The following is a 21,004-nucleotide window of genomic DNA, read 5'->3' on the forward strand; positions in this document are numbered from 1 at the left end:
CTATACCCATCAAGATGAAAATAAAACTTTGTTGAGGTTACTTACTCTTTAAAATCCATCAATAGTTCTCTTTTGCTATCATGTGAAAATTTAGAAGCTTTAAGAAAACCTCAAAAGCCATCAGCCTCATATCACCTTTACTGTCCTCTTGGCACAGTATTCAAATCAATGCACTCTTCTTAATGTCAGCAATATCTAAGCTCTTTCTAGCCTAGGCACTCATCCCTTTGGAGGAATCTCTTTCCTGTACCCCTGGACAAAGCATAGGTGTCAACTTGTCTGAAAAGACCTCCCTGTTCTTTTGAGGGTGCCTTTTCAAGGTGAACCTATGGCACCCACTGCTAACCTCTTATAAGGTGTCTACAATATTGTGTGATAATTGTCTCTTTACCTGTCTTTCTTCTTAGTAGGTTGTAACCTCTTGTGGGATTCGAGCTATATCTCTATCTATAGCTTATTATCTCCAGCAATTTGTGAAGTTCCTGGCACAATATTTATTAACTAAATGTCTTGTGTTCATTCATCAATAACATGATACTGTGAGGTTTTGTTCATAAGGAACTTTGCAGTAGGGGCACAAAAGGCAATATTTATTTATTTAGTCAATACTTTTAGTCCAGGAAAAAGCTAAACTGATTAATAAGGGATTGGAGGGAGATAATTTTTAAAATATTGGTTAAGATGTATTTGGTGTTGTAAAGAATTATGAACACAGATACATTTCTGAATGAATCCAGCTTTTACCCCTCCTGTTACAATTAAACTTGCATATAATGCCAGATGCATTTTCCTTCTAAGGTAGGAAGTTCTTTCCCTTGATGGAAATCTTTAAGGACTCCATTTAATCTACTGCCTAATGCGCAAATTTCTTATGGTTGCATTCAGTCTTCCACATTAGCTTTCTTATCTGTGATAGTAAAGAAAAAGAAATTACTCTGTAGAACTTACCATCTGAATTTCTGCTTCCTAAGGGAGAAACAAAATAATTCACTTGGGCATATACTCTGTGTTAAGAAAAATACCAAGGTGGGCTTTTTTGCTATGAGACAGTAAATCTTCAAGGCATTGTCCAGAAGGCAGAAGTGAGATAAAATAAAGTAAATTGCTTTGCATAACATGGTAAGACAATATTTTAGCTTATTCAGGCAAGTAGGAAGGATGAGAAGATCTTGGGGGGTAGCAAGGATAGGAGAATCCTAGCAAAATACCAAGAAACTAGTTATTTTTTTATACAACAAGGTGTAGAGAGGCCAATGCTTACTTCTATTAGAAATAGAGTCTCCTAAATTTTAGTTAGGCACCTGGTTTCCATAGTAATAGCTGCATTTCCCAGCCTCTCTTGCAAATAGATGCCACCAGAAGACCAATGTGGGACCAATGGGTTTGACCAGAAGTTTGCAGCTTATGGTTTGTTTATTTAAAGAAGGCATCACTTGCCATGGGCTTTTTTCTTCCCCCTTCACATGGACTGGGAAATAATGGACACTGAAAGCCGCCCTTTGAACAAATAGAACTACCACCCCAGCCCTGTTCTACTCATCTCTGTACTATTACATGCAGTTGAAATAAAGCTCTATTTTACTTGAGCCATTGAATTCTTGGTTCATTTCATTTCAGTAGTTCTGTCTGTTACTAAAAAGGATTACTAATACCTAATTTTAAAACCTTTCTTATGCTTTTCTACAATTTATTCTTCCTGTTACTCCAACACTTCAATAAAAGCCTCCTACATTTTCGTTCTTATGTAAGTGATTGGCATGTGCCCCCCAGAAAAGGACAATTTGGAAAAACATTCTGCAAGAATAGAACTTGCTGAAATTAAGCAGTAGAAGCAGAGAATTAGAGTCAGGTGTGAGGATGGGAAGCATAAGCTCTCTTTGAATCCCTTGAGAAATAGAGGAAAGAATGGGTTTTCTTTTACATTCTTACTAGTAGTTTTATTTAAAGCCTAAAGACAAGTTATCCTGGCAGAATGGAGGGCTTGAGCTTCTCACATAAGTGACTCTTGGGTCACATTACTTTTCCTACCTCATCTCTTCCTTTTCTCATTAATGAACCCTTTGCTCTATTGAAAATAAGTACAGTTCCCTGGCTTCAGAACAGGTCATGTTCTTAAGTAGACTATTTTCTTCAAGCTTTGCCCCTTTGTCAACACATGTCCACTTTTCTCTCCCTGCCTTTTATTTTAGTTACTCTATTTTGGCAGTTCTCTAGTAAGTTTGAAGGGAAGAGTTGCCTATAGATGACCCAAAATGTCGAATATGTTTTAAAGAAACTTAACATATCCTTTGTCCCTTCTTTTATGACATGAGTTGTTATTTAGTTCAGGCACATAAAACTGAGGTGATCTTGCAAGTTCACAATACCTGGAGTTTGGCATAGGTGTATAAAACTTCCTACACATAAATTTAGTCATTTCATATTTCGGCAGTATTCGAAAATGAATGACTTGGATAATGAGTGATGTACCTTGACTCTGTAACCCAGAGGAATTAATTACCTATTATCAACTACTGACTAACATCATAGAAGAGTATGTTGCTGCTCTCCATTATCTGATTCAATTCTCTCCCCTCATAATTTGTCACTGAACCTACTTAAAATAGTTTTTATTTATGCTTTGACTTTTTTCTTTTTTTCAGTAAATGTATGTAAAGAGAACTTCAGTATAATTATCCTCTTCAAATTCAGGTCCATGTCACAAAAATGAAATCAATGAAATGATTCATTTATTTATTGATGATTTCTCCATAATGAAAATCTTACTGATTCTGTAATAGATTCCAAAAACTGGGAAGGACACTTGAGACACTAAGTAAAATTTTTGTCTTATTCTAAAAAAAAAAAGTAGAGTGGAGAGGAAGGGGTAGACAATGCATTATAGTTAAGCAATATTTAATTCATATAAATTTTAGCAGTATGAATTTTAGCAGAAAAAATATGAATATATTTATTAAAATTAAATAATTTTCTTATTTACATGCTCAAGACTATAATGGCCCTAATGGTAGGCAATACTATAGCTTGGTAACCCCACTTATATTTACTGGAGAAGCAGGCTCCCACTGAGCAGAGGGCCTGATATAGGTCTCGATCCCAGGACCCTGAGATCATGACCTGAGCCGAAGACAGCCACTTAACCCACTGAGCCACCCAGGCGCCCCCAATTAAAGTCTTAACTGCCTACTTCTGGTATTGATTCTTGCTGCTGCAGTATTGAAATCATCCTCATAGAGGTGGAAAATATTGCGTTAGTGTCACAGTGACTTCTCACCAATTAATGTTTTAGCCAGTGTTGCAGTGGTTCTTCAGTGAGAACACAGCACACCCCATTGCAACCTTTTTATTTTTAAAGATTTTATTTATTTATTTATTTGACAGAGATAGAGAGCCAGTGAGAGAGGGAACACAAGCAGGGGGAATGGGAGAGGAAGAAGCAGGCTCACAGTGGAAGAGCCTGATGTGGGGCTCGATCCCAGAACGCCGGGATCACGCCCTAAGCCGAAGGCAGACGCTTAACCGCTGTGCCACCCAGGCGCCCCCCATTGCAACCTTCTGCCATGACTGTAGTTGGTCTACAGATGTGTGAATTTCCATGCAAAAGTATCAGAAGTCCAGATTACCCCAAGAATGTTTTTTCCCCCCAAACTTAGTAATGTCCCAACATCTGTAAATCCCAGTAGTCATGTCCTCCTTACTCCCTAGCAATTTTTTCCTTAGAATCTGGTTTACTTTTTCACCATCCAAGGGAGATTAGCCTTGAATTTGTGATCCTACATTACTCTTATGATGGAAGCTACCTCTAGAAACTACAGGTGATTTTATCACTCTTTCTAAAGGGGTTACTTTAAAGACTGCTCAGCTTCTGTCTTCCCTAACTAGAGAAAATTTTAAAAAATTAATTTTAACCTCTAATGGGGTATCCCACAGCTGCTATTATAATTGTTATTGCAGATATACAGGGACTAGTAGAGGCACAAAAGAGTGGTGATCAATTTTACTTAGCAAGATGGTCTCAGAAATGAACTCATGGAGAAGAGATAAGTATTGGAATATGAATATGCCTTGGGCAGTTTAGATGATGTGCTAAAAGATATTGCAATGTGGGACTTATGAAAATAGGCTCAGATATACAATGGTACTTTATGGAAATGTTATAATTTGGGGTTGCTGGTACTTTATATGTGACTGCAGAGCAGTATATGGCAGATCATGGCAGTAAGCAAGGTTACATCGTGTATGCTGAAAAATGCTTTGCCATGTATTTTGGTCATAATCCTACAGTCAACATATGCTATTTAAAGATTTTAATCAGATCTTTGACAATAATTATATTTAAATTGGAATCATCACTCATCAAATAGGAGTGTAGATGATATATTGGGAGATTTGATATTATTAAACTCTTCTAAATAAAAGAATTATTGTAGGAACTAAGGAGAAGTGTTTCAATTATATGTGGAAGTTGTATTGACAAGTCTTGGTCATGGTCTAGTCCCTTAATCTATTTAATCAAAACAGGTTAGTATCATTTTACTGATTTTAGGCTTTTGTTTCTTAATTGGACCAGATGGTAATTTTTAATTAGTATTTAAGTGATTTTTTTTTCTGTATTTGCTGATAATTTGTTTTCAGGTCCATTCCTTATCCCTCCATGTTTACCCTATTTTGTAGTGAGTTGATTCCTGACATCTACTTTTCCAGAGCCCTTTGTCAATAAGCTTCTATGCAGTTCTCACTAATAGGAGACACTGTCAGGAAGGATAGAGCAGTTGGGACTTTTCTCCCCAACTTTTCTTCCTCAGACAGCATCCCCAAGAGTGGCTGCATCTCTGTGCTCACTCCCAGCAAAAAACCCACTTTCTCCTTATTTCTTCCTCCTTCTAGCCAAGCAGCCACCTCATGGTCTCAGAGCCCAGGCTCTGTAACACCGCTCTTCCTTCCATACCTCTGTTCTTCTGGAGTTGAATCTATATGACTTGCTGATGACTTCTGTTTTGCCTCACAGTCTCCATTTTGGCTTTTCAGCTGATTCAAGATGCTAGGAACTCATTCCCCCATATTAACTACCCCCTTTTGAAGGGTTAAGCCTGATCTCTGTTTTCCTCACCTGATTGGATTTTGTTAAAAGTATTACCAGTGTCGGTGACTGAAAGAACTATCAATACTCTTTGTAGAGAGGATCGTGATTGAATATGGTTTTACACTCTTCAGAGCAGTTCACGTTCCTTTCTTCATGTTATCCTTAAAACAATCCTGTGAGGAGAGGCAGGGATCCAGAGAGATGTGACACGTTCCTTAAGTTTATGACAAAAAATATAAGCACTGTAAGAACAGCTACATGAACAAAAAGTTCCTGATTCAGCATCTGAAACTACACTGCAGTGACTTTTCTTAGGAGATTAATGTCTTTGACTCCTTCTAACTGAGTTGTAAATGTTGCTTTGCAATTTTTTTTAGAAATTTAAATATATATATATACACACACATATAATATATATATATATATATATATATATATATATATATATTCACATAATTGATGCCAGTGTTGGAAGTTTTTATGTTAGACTTAGTATTTGGCTAAAAATCAGTTTAATATGATCCAAATAATCTTTCCCAGAATTAGAACTTTGGAAAACTATCTGATAGAATAGGAAGGGAATATCTGAGACTTTAACTCAGGTTTAGGTTGTTAACAGTTGTGAGAAAGGCGAGATGTTCTTCTTCCTCGATTACCCACCACCCCTGCCCCCTACACTAACACCGTCACTGTCACCATCACCACCACCACCACTATTTCTGTCCTATTTCTCAAAACTCCAGGAATCTCAGGACACTCTAACTATTTATAATAGGATATAAGCATGAACATAATTCTAAGGAATACTTTCTTAATCTGAGGCTGAAACTTCTCTAAAGCTGCCCTAGAGCATCAGGTTGGGACTACTGAATGTAGGAAGATTAAAAATTTCCCTGGGGCCACCACACAGTCTGAAGATTTTTGAATGAATAGAGAAACAGTAGTTTCCTTTCCAAAGCTGCTCTGAGCCAACGCCTACAGGAGCTGCATTTGGCCTGAGGGCATGAGTACTCTCTTTATGGCCACCTGTCCATCTTGGTTTTCCCAAGGCTGACATTATTCTAATCTCTATGGCTTGAGATCCTGCAGTTATCTTTAACTCCCGATCCTTCACTGCTGTCTGGTTCCAAACAAATTTCAAATCTACCTTATTTTTTTCTAAATATTTCTGATATCTTCCCTCATATATCATTGCCATCAATGTTTTTAATTTTAACCTCTCATATTCCTCTGGGAGTATATTATTCCCTGCTCCTTTTCTCTAACTGTTCCAATTAATCTTAAAACTCTTTTATCAGACCATTTCTTTACAGAAAGAGTTTCAATGGCTCCCTAATGACTGTGAGATAAACTCCTGAATACGCCTTTGGGATGACCCCCATCATAAGGTTACTAACAATTAGATTTACCCTGTTTTTGCAACTTTATACATACTACACATTACTTCCCTTTAAAATCTCTATTCTAGAAAGATCATGTTTACTCAGTGACTCTTAAATGATACATACGTGCATATGCATATATAGGTACTTCAACCAATTTTACTTTTACTGTTTTTCATTTTTTGAATGTTCTCCTTTTCCTAGAGCATTGTTACATATCTGTCAAGTTTCGGTTCAAATGCCACTTCTTTTAAAATTATTTCCTCATTATTCACCATTTAATTTATTGTTTTTTATTCAACTTTTATATTATACCATTGTGTGTATATACAGAATATTTATGTCCTGAAGTCTCATCTCCTCATTTAAATTATAAGCATATTAGAAATAGGATCCAATAATGTAGATTTCTTTGTGTGCTAACATCACTTAACCTGGTACTTTGAATTCCTTAATATGATAGGAATCAAGGTAATATTTGTTTATTCCTCAGTAGGCTGCCCTGATTATAACCTCCCATAACATTCGAGACCATGGTAAACTACAGGATATGTGGCATGTAGCTTTTGTTGTTAAAGTTGGAAATGAAAGCAGATGTTTTACTCAGCATTAGTATTTTTACATTAATTTACTGATTTTGATGTCCAAAACATCTTTGAACATTTTGAGAGTTTTTCAGCTCCCTGAATTTTTGCCATGTTTTTGAAAAGCTATCAAACCTTCAGTGCATGCATCCTTCAATTGGAATGTACAAATGTTTATTTTTAACCTTCTCTTTGTCATTTCAAATCCCAGATTTTTATGTATAATTTGAACGCAGTAATCTGATAAATGGCTTATTATGATTTATTTATTGGATAAACTACATAGCAAATCTATGTATATCCATATATTTCTAATAACAGATTGGTACTTAAAAGAGCCAAAATCCCAGTAAATGCAAACAAAAACAACTCCAAAGATTTGTTTTGTACCATTTATTTTCAATGTGCTTTAATTGCACTGGAACTTTAATTGAGCTGTAATTGCATTTTATTGCACGCATTTGTATGAATTAAAAAATACTTAAAGCTGAAATGTGGTGGATGTAACAATTTCATGCATATAGCGGAACAGTTACCATAAAGAAAAGTTTTATCATCTCTTTTTTAATATCACTATCAGGCATTTTCAAAGTTAAGCTTGCAATCCAATCACATTTTATTCATCTGTGCTTTTATTTTTCTGATTATCCCCATTTTTTTACCCCCAGACCTCCTTAGTTATTCTCAGCATCTCTCTGCCCTATTTTGTGCTCTGGGAGTTTGAACGTTTGTGGGTTTCCTTGTCCTCTGGTTTTATGTTGGATTCAGCCAATGCGAGGCACTTGGAGCAGAGGAAAGCTGTGAGAAAAGACTGGTCTGGGTGTTTATACTTGCTGTTCTGGCAGAGTGCCTCCCTGCCTCCATGCCTGCACCTCCTCTTGGCTGTCTCTCTCCCAGAGATCTAGCTCTGGCTGGGCTCTCAGGAACGCGGTACCTTCTCTTTGTCCCTTCTGCTCAGGGTGGTCCAGCTTCCTGCTATTGCTAATTCGTGGGTGTTTCTCTGTCTCTTCTTGGTGTCCTTAACTTCACCTTTACCTCTGTGCAAAGTCTATGCAACTCACTTCATTTAAACACTTGGAAGACCATCTGTTTCCTGCTGGGAACTTTAACTGATACATCATCCATACAAATTTATAAATCAGCGTCTTTTATGTGTTTTTAATATACAATAAGAGACATAAATGGTGTTCAACTAGGAAAAAAAAAACTGTCTGCTAGATACAGCATGTGAGATTAGTCTCCAGACTAAACCCTCACCTCCCTATTCATTAAGCACTGATTAAAATGTAGCTAGATATCAATTTGTAAAAAGTGTTGGGTTCAAATTCTCACTATTTCTTAGGCTGGATTAAGGGCTGTTCTATTATTAATTTATATCAGTGTTTGTTGATTAAGTTGGCTGATATGCAAATTCTGTTTTAACCTTCAAGCAAACTACCACCAAAGTTAGATATTGCCCATATGCCTAAGTAAGAAAAGGTGCTACCCCTTTTCGATTATGGCTAATTGAATCTATATTTGAGCTAAACAACCATGAAATCTCTTGACATTTGACACAGGCTTTTCAGTTGAAATATTTCCATTTTTATGACTATCTGTTGAATTTGGCTAAGATATACCTAAAATTTATCTAAGAATATAATTTATTCCTTGTGTCTTTTTTTTCTTTTTCAGAATCTCATCACAATTTTTCAGCTTGCCATGAGTGTACTCAAAGGCCAGATTTCTTAAGGTCTCACAGTTATTCTTGTTTGGTCCCTCCATATTTATATATTTAATGGGCCATCAGCTACTCTCCATAAGTTTTTAGCAGATGTAGCATTATTTTCCCAGGTTCAATATTTGCAAAGCAATAAGCAGTTTATTGGCCATTTCTAATAAGAAACAGTTTCTGAAATTTTTATACATTTTGTTTGCAGAGTTAACTGAGATCTGCTCACCCATTGGTGTTTTCACAGGCAGGCACGAATAGCAACTGTTGAAGAGAGTCTGCCAAAACAGGTTATGTTATAGTTTAAGAGATGAGACGTAAAACTGAGACAGCAAATGACCTTCATTTAATATTAAAGTATTTATTTTTTTGTCTGCACTTATTTTAACCTATGAACTATAATAACAATGACTGATGCTTTACTAAGGCGTTAATATATGCCAGGTACTGTATTGTGTTGCTTACATCACCGCATTTAAACCTACTATTTGATGCTATTACTAATAAAATCCCCAATTACAGAAAAAGGAATCAAAGACTAGAGTAGTTCAGTAACATGCCCATAGTCACACAGCTGGTATGTGGTGAAGACATATTTCAAATGAAGTATGTGTTAAGCCCAAACCTCATAGACTCATAAGACTTATTGGGACCTTTCCATAATGCTGTTAAGTGGAATTACAACATAATCATGTTTATATTAATGTAATAATTTGGAGTATATTTGACCAGAATGAATATACTTAGATAGGTATTAAATATTTTAGACATATTTTTTTAATTTTATATCTGACAGATAGGAATGAGGAATAAGAGAAGATTCTAATTAAAAAATAATTAATATTCTTTCTACTTGTGTCAATTTTTTATTACTATTTTTTATTACTATTACTATTACTATTTTTTATTACTATTTTTATTTTTGAAAATATTCTTTTTCAAATTGGAATATAGGTCATAGATAGCATTTTCTATTTCTATAGAAATGCAAGTTGCTGCCTCATTTTTCCTCCTATAGCTGTTTCATTTCTGGAATAAAGGTCTTTTGCAATATCAAGATCATCTTATATTCATTAGAAAAAAACATATGTGATATTGTAAATGTCATTTATGTCAGCAGCAAGTTATTTTTTTTCTATTCGCACTTATGTGGGGCTTTAATTTATCATGTCATCTACCATCTGGTTTTCAGGAGAGATTTTTATTACATTTTAATAAAAAGCATATTGAAGAAAGCAATTTTTTTTGCTAAGAAAAGTATGTAGGCATTTACACTTTTTCCCTGGTACTTTACATTCATAATTATTTATCATTTAAATTTTTGGTTAGTCTTTTATACGCACATGACAAAACCCATACAAAAGTCTTCTAAGGAAATTTAGGGTTATATAATATATAAATTTTAATATTAGATATGATACCTGTTGGATCAAAGGTATTTTTAAAATTTTAAAACTATTTTATTTTTATCTTTATAAATCTTGGAGTAATTAAATGCGAGAAATAGAGGTTGTGAGTATATCTTAGCGTATCTTCTTTAAAGCTTTAACAATTATTTTCAAATTCTTTATATTTCAAAACAAATTGCTCCTCAAAGAGAATACCCTTTCCAAATCTATTACTTATTGTTCCTTTAATGGGAATAATCAATATTGACTCACCCCTAAGGAATCAGGATTAGATCATCTCTTTGACACTGGAATTTCCTGTAAACAATACCTCCATTGTGAATAATCTATGGATGGATTCATGAGTAAAGTGGGAGTTTAGTCACCCAAGGCCAGCCATATTTTATTTTAATGCATCTTCCTCTATAAAATGTTATAGATTTATGAAAATGCATTGTTCCAGCAGGATCTTTTCCTACTTAGAAAAATATTCATTTGTGGTATTTTTGGACCATAGTGCAATGCCATCTTTTCTACAAAAATGAGATGCTTGGTATCTCTATATTCTTCACTTCAGTCTCTTTCAACTCTGATGTCAAAACAATTATCTGATTAAGGGAAAACACAAACAAAAGGAATAATAGCAACATTCATAGGCTGTCCTGGCTTTATTTATTTATTTTAAAAAGGTAAAGAAGCCAGAAAGAGAGTGAAATCTCTGGAACTTCTGACACATTTTTCTTACACCTCTCATTTGCTTTCAGTTCTGGAATACCGTGAGATAGTCAGATAGACATTGGTGAACCTTTGATCTCACTGTATTTAATTAGGGAAACCAACAGGATCTTTTATGTTTAGAGGCCAGCGATGTGTAAAAAGCCATGTTTAATGTGAAGCCTGACAAATTGTGGTGAGTATTTTTGGACAGCAAACCTAGCAGGCCCTTTGTTGTCTGTGCACTGTCAGCTTTGGCTCAAAGGGAGTGGATTAACATAAAAAGAGAATCCTCCTTTCCTGGGGCATGCCTGGAAAGCATGAATCTGCCTCTTTTGATTCTTTTTTTTTCCTGAGCCCTGTCAGGTACAATATAAAACCATCTACAATTTATAGCCTTTAGCTTTTTTTTTTTTTAATTGGCTTTAGATAGGTAGCTATCTCCTCAGTGCCTGTTTTCTCTGGGATAAATAGTACCTAGTCTGTCTGTCTCTTAGAGTAGTCTTCCAAGGACTAATAAGTTAATGCATTTAAATCACTTTGTTTTTCTCAGTGATATTATTATATCATATAATACATCAAACTTTAACTTATATATATGTCATCCAAGGGTGAGACGTGAAAAATATTCTTTTTTAGGGAATTTTTAATGCAAGGTATGAGATTAGTTTTTTGTTTGTTTTTATTTTTGTCCCCCCCCCCCCACTGGTCAGGGAAAGAGTGTGTTTGTGGTATTTACTGATATGGTACCTGAAAATTAAGGCAGGACCTCTAAGTTTCAATTCCTATTAGTTGCTGTGGAAAGATTCAGGATCTAAACACACACAATCCCTGAAATCCGGTAGCTCTGCAGTTTCTGTCAAACTTAGTTATTATAATCTTTGCCCTTCCAGTGTGCCCTGTTCCCTAGGGTCCACTTCCATGGGGGCATCTCCCATCACACCCAGGGATGTTCTCCCACGTCACTGGTCACTGGGAGTATTGCTAACAAATAAGTGTTTTCTCCCAAACACTGTGAGGACCTATCAACCTCAGTCCCCTCTTCGTTTCCTCTCCTTTCCTGTCCCATCCCTTCATAGGCACTGGTCACCCTTTTGAGCATAATCCTTCAATGGTCACAAAGTTTAAAGTTTAAATTATCTACAATTTAAACAAGAAATCCACTTGCAGTAAAGTTAGAAACCCCACGCCAGTCTCCATTCTGGGAAACTTTGCTATTATGCAGATAACTCTTCCAGCAATCTGGTCTCCTAGGTTCCTGGATTTATCTATGATTTACTTCAGCCCTCTGTGCTTTGAATGCACATTATACTTGCAAAAGCAAGGGGGAAGAAATTGAATATTGATCACATGTCGACCATGTATTACCCCTTTTGTATTCTCCTTTTCCTAGGTTTTACAAGCCTAGCTGAAGAGGGCCAAAATATGTGAAGACTCCCTGTGTTGAATAATTAGAACTTTATGCTGTCCAAACTTGGCTCAGCTTTCCATGATGTGTAGAAATGTCCAATCTTTCTCAGAAGCTTCTAAACCATTATTTCCTGGCCACTGAACGTTCTCATCCTCACTATCCAATTTGGTCAATTATCTATGTATATTATTGTATGTATATATAAAAATAGGCCATCTAAGAAGACATTCTTTGACATCACCTTACCTCTACACTCACCCAGTCCTTGCACACCTAAAATTAAAGAGCATATTTCCGTGTTTTGTGTTTCCTCCTTTTTTAGTGTTATGCCACAGTTTCTTTTGTACAGTTTTCTTGATGATACACTTCCTCTTTTTCCCTCCTCTTGGCCTTCTCCATTACTTATTCCTAACTTTTTATATTTTCAACATCTTTCAAAATAATGGTTTTTTATTTTCAACTCTTTTGTCTACCTAGATATTATTTGGTTCAGCTTAACATGTATTTTAAATACTTAACACATGCAAAATGACTTGCTATGCAGTGTAGGATTTCTAAACAGCTTATATTAGTTTTAAAATGTGTTTCTTTGATCCGACTTACACATTTACAGGTTTTCTTCTTTCCTACATCTCTAAATACTATTGAAATACTTGCACTGTGTTCAGTTCTTCCTTCTAAAACACTTTAACTCATTTTTCTTAATCTTTAGGTCCTTCACCAAATGAAACTGTATCGAAGGTCGATAATGATCTCCTTCTTAAAAGAAAAAAAATCCAAAACCCCACTAGTGCCTGCTTTTTGGATATCATCATGAAATATGTTTCTGTTGTACATGACACCATAGTAGGGAGGTTCTATTTAGCACTATTTTTTATTTCTTGATTTCTGTGAAGGTGCACATGTCTTATTTGCTTCTATTGCACCTACCACTCTTCCTCAACTTCTGTACTGAGGCCTTGTTTTCACAGTCCACCCCACTGATACATTTTTTTAAAGATACATTTTCTTTAAAGCATCTATTTGTACCATGGATTCCTTCCTTCCATTCCAAGGGCTTTCTCTGGATTTTATTAACCTCCTCGTGAGGCGTCAGCTCGCACCTCTATTTATGCTTCCTTAGACCATACTGCCAGTTTGACTTATTTGCCTGTGCTCCTACTTTGTGGTGTGGCTGTTCATAGGCCATTTTCAATGACACTGCTTTCATCAGCCACTTATGCCCCAACCTGAGTTCATTATTTTCATGGAACTATTCCTCACTTATCCTGAGCATCTACATTAATGCTATTACAGCCTCTCTCATAGAATCATTTGCTCCTTGTGACAAATACATGCTGTATACAGCAAAGATCTGATATGGATAGGCTTGCAATTATTGTATTTAAGAAGAAATATGTACCCTTTGCTTTTACTAGATCAAAATCATAGAACTGTAGAGATTATTAACTTCCCCTTTATTTATATGAGTTCAAAGGAGAACTCTGAGACTCTGCAGATGGAAAAAATAAGTATCTCCGAGTTAGTTAATGGCTAAGGTAGGTTTAAGCCAAATTCCTCTTACTCCTAATCTAATGAATCTAATGCTTTTTCTACTGCCATAGTTTATGAACTTGCTTCCTATCTTCTGAAAGACTGTAATAGATCCTTTACTCTATCCCATTATTTGATTTATTAGACATTTATTTGATGCCTCTTAAATGTCATACATTGAACTATCCTTACCGAATTGCATATAAAATAATGTTATCATCTGCTGAAGAAAAATAATGACATCAAAGTTTTTAAAAATGAAATTCTACTTCCTCAGAAAGGTGCTCTATGACCTGGTTCCAAGTCTTTTCGGTTTCATTTTCTACTGTTCTTCCCAGGTACAACCCCTCCAGCCTCATTCAGATAATCTGCCCTTTCATGACACCATGAAAGCTCACAACTCAGTGCCTTTATTTGTACCCTGTGTTCCCTCAGGGTCAGATGCCCTTTGTCCAATCCTACAAAACGGTTTCCCTTCTTCCTTCAAAATGAAGTGTGAACACCATTATAGCAAGGTGGATGAAAGATTCTGCTTTGGAATCACACAGTTCTGGGTTAGAGTTCTGACCCTGACACCAGCAGTGTGACCTTAATTAGTACTGTAACAATGTTGAGTGAGAGTGCAATTATTGGTAAATGGCCTGACTATCTTTTACTTCCTCAGGTAGTGTAAAGATTAGGCAAGATAGTATGTAAAGATCTAGCATTGCTATTGCTATTAGGTGTGGAATTAGGGATATAGGAAGAATAAAAGAAAGAAGAGGAGAATTCGAGAAGAGGACGTTCTTAGTGTGTATGACCCCTTCTTTAGAATTCACCTGACCTTTTTCTTATTCCTAGTGCATTTTTTTGTAGCCTGTTGAACTGCTTCTTACACATTTTGTTCAATAGGGCATATGGATTGCACTTATTTTATCACAAGTAACTTCAATTCAGGGAGAGCATTTTATTTAAATTTGAATCTTCTTCAATGCTTAATATGTCATCTTGTATACAGTAGGTTCTCAAGAAATATTACAAAAAATAACACTTGGTGGCAGACAAAGGGCTCTAGGAATTCATGGCCTGTCTTAGGAAGAGAAGGATCATACCACAGACTCAGTCGTTTATGTAGTCAGAATGCTTTCCATCCCACACCACAGCTTCTGTTGCTAGATATTAGAGGAAACGAAACCAAGCTGACCACAGGACAGAGAGTGGTTGGCACAGGCTCCTCTCTGCTATTGATTTATGATTGTTAGGCAACACTTTTCTTAGATTTCCCAGCTGAATAAAGATAAAAATATTAACTTATGCCAGTTAAATCCACATTGTGCTTTAAGCACAAACATGGAAAATTAAAGCCCCTAGATGCATTCATTTGCGTAAATAAGATTGCTTATGCTGGAATTATCAATTATTGGTAGCTCTAGAGGCAAGCTATGCTTACTTCATGCATACATACCTGAATTTGAGGCATATGTAATACACATTTTAATACATGAAACTGGCATTTGGTCTTGGGATTAAAACTCTTGTGTTTTTATTGAATGAAATTGGTTCTTAGAAAATATCTTTGAGATTTAAACCCAAATCCCACTTTTTATATCTTCAAAATTTATCATACTTAAAATGTGGATTGAGTGATAATTATTTAAAAAATGTGTGGATTTTACCATCTATAATCTCTTCAGATGTAATGTGTGCATCTTAAGGTTTCAAGTATGAAGGGAGGTTGTATATTCAAGAAAAAAATTTCTCCTAAGTAAAAAATTTTCATTTGCAAATAGGAGACATTTGGGGGAAGCTCCATATAAGCTGAGTCCATTTTTAAGGAATTGTATAAATTAATAACATTTGGCAAAATTAATTTCTTCAAAATGTGATGATTTTAAATAAAGAGAATAACAAATATCAGTGATATCATTGTCTCTAGGTGCCAATGTCAATTTTAGCCTTGATAGTTTAAGATTATATTTATTTTGTCAATGGAGATGTTCAGCTTCATTGAGAAACAGTCAAATTTGATAGGTAAAATGCATTTAAATTAATCTTTCTTAGGTACTCTGTTTATAAGTGATTAGAGTACTTATATTTTTAATTGAGTTCAAGTTACCTCCGAAATATCCTTGATGATAAATGATTTTTCTTCAGCAAGGTACCAATAGTGATTTCTTAGATTATAGTTTATTTGTTACAGTTTGTCAAGTATTTTCACACTCACTATCTCGTTCTAGCACTAAAACAATACTGTGAAGGAATTTTTCCTTCAGATAAGTAGGGAACCCAAGGCCCTGTGGTTAAGTGATTTGATCAAAGCCCCATAACTACCAACTAAGCCATAATTTGTTATAATTAGCAAAACTTAGATTTGAAATATGATTCTTATAACTTAACATAACTGTTTATTCAGTCAGCCTTTCATTTGTTTAACAATTTATTTTTGTCGACAAACAACTACTTTAGGCAATGGGACACTATACGAAGGAAACAAAACAGATGAAGTCAGTGCTCTTATGGCATTTACATGCAGAAAAAAGGGGGAAAGATAATAAACAAAAGCCTTCAAAGAGAAAATAGTTCCATGAACATAATAATTCTGAGTATTATGATAGATGGTGACATATGGAGAGTAGGGTTATTTTTGAATAAGAGATTTCCAAATGACCTCTTTGATATGAGATGCCATTAACGGGAAAACAAACAAAAAAAAGGCATCTATAGCAAGACTTAGAAGAGGGAAGAGTTTAGTTTATTTTTCTTAAGTATAAATGTTCTATATACTAATTATATATTTTTCTTTATGTACAATCTAATATGAAGATAGACGTAGTATTCACACATATATGGTCTAAAAACTGAGCAAAAATATGTGGTTTGTTTCTCTATCATGTGGTGCAATGTGCTTAACAGATTAGGTCTTAAAATTATTCTCTCAAATTCTCTGACAGAACCTTGCTATATTTTAGACATGTTAATAAGAGTAAAATAAATTCTAATGAAACAATTTCATAAAATGTTTAGGACTCATGTTTTTTGCCTACAAGCATAAGATTATACCAGAATATATACAAAGAAGTCTTTGTTGCTAATTTCCCCTAGTTGAATATTAGAAAGATTGCCTTTAAATTGTTAAGTCACAGAATCATGGAACATAGTTTCAGAATAAATCTCAGAGGTCATCAAGTCCAAATTCCCACAAGGTGCAGATATATATATGTGAATCCAATTAAATTGCTTTCCAACAAAAGACTTTGATGATTTCTCATAATCCTTAGTATGAAGCTCAAAGTCATTAATGTGACTTATTAAGCCATACATGGGAAGGGATATATACTCATGACTGACTATATCTAAATCCCATAGACAAGCCCCGTGTATGATATCTAGGTTAGAAAGATATGTCTTCTAAAACCATAGGGGATGTCTTTTTCTTTGCAATAATCACTAAACTATTAAAACACACATACATTCTAAGTTAGTGAGAAAATGATGGCTTAACACTGAAAAAAATTTTTGGGGGGTGCCTGGGTGGTTCCATTGATTAAGCATCCAACTCTTGATTTTGGCTCAGGTTGTGATCTTAGGGTTGTGGGATAAATCCCTGAGTTGGGCTCTGTGCTCAGTGGGGAGTCTGCTTGAGATTCTCTCCCTCCTCCTCTGTGCTTCCTCCCCAACCCACATGCCCTCTCTCTGTCTCTAAAATAAATCTTTTTAAAAAAAGAAAAAAAGTTAAAAGCCTCTTCTCTAAGCTTCTGATTCTTCATTTGAAGATTGAAGATTCATTTACTTTGCCTTCTTTAGACAAATATGCATTTACTTATCATCTACTTTATGTCAGATGTTGTGATAGGATTACAATACCATAGTGAACAACCTAGTCAGGATTTCTTCTTTCATCAATCTTACATTGTATTACACTCTCATGAGAAAGAGAATACACATAGAAAAGAAAGGATTCATTAAACAAATTTTTATGAAGGAAATAAATAGGTTTATGAAACAGAGAAAAGCAGGCTGTTAAAGGGGGAGTGAAGTGTAGGTGGTGACATGTCAGGAGTTAGCAGGAAGACCAGCCAGATTCTCAGTCCCAGAAATGCAGAGTAGGGTACACGAGGGCAAATGTAGGACTAAAGGACAATAGGTAAATAACAGACAGACAGAAGGAAGGATATAAGGTGGGGAGGAGAGATGTGGGGAGAGAAAAAGGCAAGCAGGCAGGAAATAAAGAAGGTAAGAAATAAGAAAAGGAAGGAGGGAAGACAAAGCTATAGCATACATCTATTAAGAATACTAAGTGATTACCTTTGGATCTTCATGAAAGGGTGTCTTTCATATTTTTTCACAATAACATTTTTTTATTAAAAAAAGAAAAAGATATATTGAATTTTAAGTAGATCACTAAACTTTCTGTGAGGTGATGTAGTTTCCAGTTCTGGATTGCCCTAAAGTCCACAATTTCAAGTAATTATCTCATAGCACCAGCTACTTATTTTCTTGCTAGAGCTCATTTAGCTATGAGAGTTCACGTTAATTTTGAATGTAACTGTAATGCCATTCATTCACCATCTGTTTCTTTGAAGAGACCCTATTTTGTCAAAATTCACAGAAGTAAGGATAGATACGTCTTCTGTGAAAGATACGTTTCAGTGTTTCTGGGTAGCAAAAGTTTGTCATGGAGCACTAACACTATAGTTTTATCATAGTTAAAAAACAATTGAGGCTACAGACCCACAATTCCTGAATCAATATTCAATATTGGATCTGGATAAAACTATTACAAGAGTATTTGCTAACTTAAGTTAATGTATAGATACATGAAATGTTTCTCTTTCCATGTGTATATATCCCCATATTTGTGACCTGATTTTTTAACTTACATATTATGTATTCCAAGCCAAATCCAATATTGTATTAAAATCTATTATTTGAATTTTAAAGACAGTATTATTTTCTATGAGAGCTTTTGAAGATTAAATTTTTTTAAGGCTCAAAAAGGAGCAAAAACCTCTAGATACATAAAATATTTGAGTCACTCTTTATTGAATTACTTAAAACCATGCTATTTATTTTTATGTAGACTGCTCTAAAGATGCTAGAAAACTGAAAAACAATGTATTCAGTTACTTGCTATTAACATTCCAACATCACTCCTTAGTGTCTGCTATATAAAATAAATAAATAATAATCTACTAAACCAAGAAGAATGTATAGTTGATTGTAGCAGGGTATATTTGTCCTTCAAATTTTGTTTCATTTATTCCCCTTCAACAAAATAGGTGCTTTGAACACCTGATTTCAAGTTTTAAACAATTTCTTTGTGATGTACAGAGCTCTTGTGAAAGAGATTTTACTTAGTGAAATAATGTAGAAGTGATAAGTCCCAAAATGATACTTCAATAAACTCATAAGATGAAATTGGATGTAGAAATAAAAAAATAAAAGGTCTCCAAGAGGTTTTAATTCGATTAAAATTAAAATTTATTCCAATATAAATAAGATATATCATAATTTTATTTTAAACCTAGTATTTATAAAGATAAAACTATTTTTTTAAATAATTATTTGTTAATATATTTATTTATTGTCTATTTAATGGCTTTTTAGTGTTTTTTCAGCTTTAACATTGTGTTATATGCTGTAGTCACCATGCTGTATATTAGATCCCCCAAGTCTCCCCATTTCCCACATCCTTCCAGCCCTGGTATCCACTATTCTAATTGTACTTAGCTTAATGTCCTCCAGCTCCATCCACGTTATTGCAAATAGCAGGATTTCCTACTCATGGCTGAGTAATATTTCATTATATACATGGTATATATAAATATGGTATTAGTTGTCTGATTTCATTGAATTCTCTTTGTTTTCTTGGAGCTTCCTGAACTTACCTAAAACAACCATTTTGAATTTCTCATGGGGCAAATTGCAGATGCCCATTTCTTTGGGGTCGGTTACTGGGAAATTATTGTGTTCCTTTGATGGTGTCATGTTTCCTTGATTTTTCATGTTCCTTGAAATTTTTCATTGCTGTCTTCACATATGAATAAGCAGTCAGCTCCTCCAGTTTTTACTAACTGGCTTTGGGAGAGAAATACCTTCTGTCGGCGTTGCTAAAAATCTTGACGCTTTCCCAGAACTTTTCTACGGTTATGGTCTGCTCCAAACCTCTTGTTTCCTCGTGGCGGTACTTCTTGGAGGATTGCGTGCTTTCTCTCAATCGCGCGAAGTTAGTCCGCATGCTGACAGCCTCCCGCTTCCTTCTCCCAGAGCGCGGCGGGAGGCTCACGCTTGCACGCTTTCTCCCACTCTCGCAGCGTCCGCAGTCTTTGTGAGCTCAGGCGTTGTCTGCAGACTCACACTCGCCCCCCGGGAGCACAGGAAAAGAGCCGGCGACTGTATGAGGATGTGGGCAGGTGAGGTGTGAGACGTGTTGGGGTGCCATGTGCCAGTTGGGGGGATCCGCAGGTGAGGCACACCAAGAGGCTCATTGGCGGGCTTCCTGATGGGATCCCTGAAGGGATCCCTGAAGGGATTAGCAGGGTTCGCTTATCCTTTGCCGGCTGCTGAGAGCCCTGGCCACTGCTGCCCCTCCCCTCCCCTCCCTACCCAGTCATGCAGCACACCTGCAGCATCCTGGGAGGGGGAGAAAGACACGGGCCCCTTTGGCAGCATCTCACACAGCTGAGGAAGGCAGGTGCTCACGATAGGCTCTCATTCTCTCCTGAGGGAGACATTGTAGGCTCAGGGTCCTTGGCACAGAGCTTCCCACCTTGGAGGACGGGTGATGTGGACAAAGTGAAACTCTCTCACTTACCGTCAATACAGCTTATCTTGGATTTTTTTTTCCTTCAGTGATGAGCTGGGACTTCTCTGCTTCACTTCTGGACTTCACAGAGGTACTGTCATTGGTGAGTGATTGTCTACACTGATATTTTTGTGGGGAAGATGGTTTTTGTGGAAAGGAAACCTATTCTGCTGTTTTGCTGATGTCACCCCTCAATGATCTTTTGTTTTAGATTACATTTTCCAGTAGCTCTCTGAACTGTACAGTTTGTAATTTTAACTAAAGGGTGTAAAATTTTGAGTATCATGAGAGCCGATGCTAAGTACTCATTTTTTGACAACTTAAACAATTAAAGGGTTGGAGAGAAATAGAGAAAGTGCCCGTGGAAGAGAAGCACATTGTGTTAGGAAACAGAGACAAATCAGTGACTGTATT

The 21,004-nt window shown here is 35.7% G+C and overlaps 1 pseudogene; it reads right to left on the minus strand.

The window, feature by feature from the left end:
- The window catches only part of LOC109490786, a 109,011-nt pseudogene extending 89,238 nt beyond the window's left edge, over nucleotides 1–19,773 (minus strand).
- Between the last annotated feature and the right edge of the window lie 1,231 nt (nucleotides 19,774–21,004).

Source organism: Ailuropoda melanoleuca, chromosome 3, assembly GCF_002007445.2.
Source record: "Ailuropoda melanoleuca isolate Jingjing chromosome 3, ASM200744v2, whole genome shotgun sequence".
Taxonomy (NCBI): Eukaryota; Metazoa; Chordata; class Mammalia; order Carnivora; family Ursidae; genus Ailuropoda; species Ailuropoda melanoleuca.